We start from the raw sequence: 2,562 nt of genomic DNA, 5'->3' as shown, positions 1-2,562 counted from the left end.
CAGTTTTTTAACTTGTATTCTTCTGCTTTTACCTTTCTTAGACGCTTTCAAAGGACATTTTCATACACAATATACTGTTAAGTCAGCTAATATTTGTACTCAGTGCAAGCATGTCTAATTCCAAAGAATATATTTTGCCTTAATTGGCTTACTCAGTAAATTAATTGAATAAATTTTCCTAGAGGACTATACCTATTTTAAAGGTGATTGTTTTTTTGATGTTGCTGATGACCACCGTGTCTGAAAGAAAAAAAAAAATAAAGAAGAATGTCACAACAAATAAAAAAGCAAGACCAGAAAATGATTCTTGAGGTTGTGAGATCACTCACTGGGAGGACTTCCTAGTATCATAAGATAAAATGAGGGTACATAGACTTCTGATTTATATCAAGAATGAAGCAAAGCTCCTATATTCCAGTGGGAAACTGTAAATGAACTACATCCACAAGTCCTGAGGAGCTATGGGATCCATCCAAGGGTACTGAAGTAACTGGTAGCACAGGTCGCCAAGACATCCTTAATTATTTACCATCAGTCCTTGACTAACTAGAGCTGTCCCAATTGATGGAGATTAGCAAATGGGAGGAAGAAAGATCAGATCCAGGGAATTGCAGGCCTGTCAGTATGACCTCTATTCCAGAGAAGGTAATGGAGCAGATCACCTTCAGTAATAACCATACAGAACATATGGGAGAGTTGAATAATTAGATGCAGCCAGTGTGGATCTGTGAAGGCGAGTCCTGCTTAGCTAACCTGATGCCCATCTATGACAAGGTTACCTGCTCAGTAGATGAGGGAAAGGCTATGTTGTCTACCTGTATTTTGTTTAAATGTTTGATGCTATTTCCCACAGTATTCTCCTGGAGGTACTGGCTGCTTATGGCTTGGTAAAGTGTACGGTTCAGCTGGTGAGGAACTGGCTGGATGACCAGGCCCAAAGAATTGTGAATAGAGTTTGAGTTGGTTGGTTACCAGTGGTGTTCCCCAGGAATGGTCTTGGAACAATTTTGTTTAACATTTTTATCAGTGATGTGGATGAGAAGAGTGAATGTATTCACACTAAGTTTGTGGACAGTACCAAGCTAGACAAGACTGTCCATCTGCTCCAGATTAGGAAGGTTCTACAGAGTGATCTGCATAGGCTGCAACCAATCTTACATGACATTCAACAAGGCTAAATGCTGGGTCCCACACCTGGATCGTAACAGCCCCATGCAGTGGTAGAGACTGTCTGGAAAGTTGCCCGATGGAAAAAGGACAGGAAATAATCATTAGGTTTGGGTGTCCTGGGCTTGAATTAAAATTTGAACTGGTGAGGAATTCGTTTTCCTTCTCTGTTGCCTGTTCATGTATAAGAAATAACATCCCCAAATAAAGACCAAGAGTTGAGCTTCTTGGAGAGACCAGTAAAATGAGAAATGTCTGCAGTACACTTTGGAAAGCTAACGAAGTTTATGACTTATCTGAGCAAAAACTCTCTTCAGTGTCTGAGCTGTAGTTGGCATAAGTGAATTCAGGAGTAAATTAATAAGATTCAGGTTTTTACAGTCTGCTGTGTGGTATTGTGAACGTGTTAGAGAAAGCTCAACAAGTGGCACATCCTGTGTTAAACGTGCTGAAATCAGTGTAGTGGAGCACATGTCAGAATACATTTAGATGTATAAAGACAATTCTCAACTGCTTATTACTGTTGTAGAAACAGATACAGAATGGATGCTTGATCCAATAAGGATGTTGTAAGAAAAAATTTCAGGGAAGCTCTCCTGCTTGTAAATTGAGGATATCAGCAATTGTAAATGATCCAAGGGATGCATCCAGAAGGAAGGGAAACCAATTACATAAAGAGAATATGTTGCTGTGCTTTATTTCTAGATTTGGAATTGCTGTCAAGTTGCTTTGTTTACTATAGATTTTGTAGCAAGCACTGCTGAAAGCAATTTTTCCATGACAACGGGCTTTTTTTTATCATATGTCATCTGTATTTTCATCATATGTCATCATATTTTTCTCGAAGTTACAATTGTCTCAGCACAAAATACATGTTCATAATGAGTAATGTAGAAAACATAATTTGGTCTGAGGTTCTTCTGTTGTAGTTCCTGCCTCACTGCAGTCAAGCAGGGAGCAGAAGGGCAGGTTGTGAGAGATTGTCTGCATCTTCTAGGTAAGCCAAAGTGTAGCAGTGGCTGCACTCTCCACTATGGTGGTGGCACTGTTTGTTTTTGCTGCACTTCTTTATAATGATTTTGTGATTTGTTTCATTGCCATTATCTGATCATTTGAATTCCTTGAGGCTGAACTGAGACATGATTGCACCAGTGCTTCTCAGCACTGCCTGGTAGAGTGACAAAAATGTCCCCAGTAAAAACCTTTATATGCCTGTGTGCTTGTCAAAATGTTTATTTGTCCACTATCCTACTGTTTTGTAAAGAGAACTTCAGATAGATGAAGCCAATTTTTCCAGCTTGCATTAAATTGAAGCATATCTAGGCAAGCTGAATTAAGGCTGAGTCAAAAAACAAAGGGGAACATTCACTAGCTCTGCTGTTGGCCTGAACACTT

The sequence above is a fragment of the Meleagris gallopavo genome, chromosome Z, assembly GCF_905368555.1.
Source record: "Meleagris gallopavo chromosome Z, MGAL_WU_HG_1.1, whole genome shotgun sequence".
Classification (NCBI taxonomy): domain Eukaryota; kingdom Metazoa; phylum Chordata; class Aves; order Galliformes; family Phasianidae; genus Meleagris; species Meleagris gallopavo.
This window is presented reverse-complemented; position numbering follows the sequence as displayed.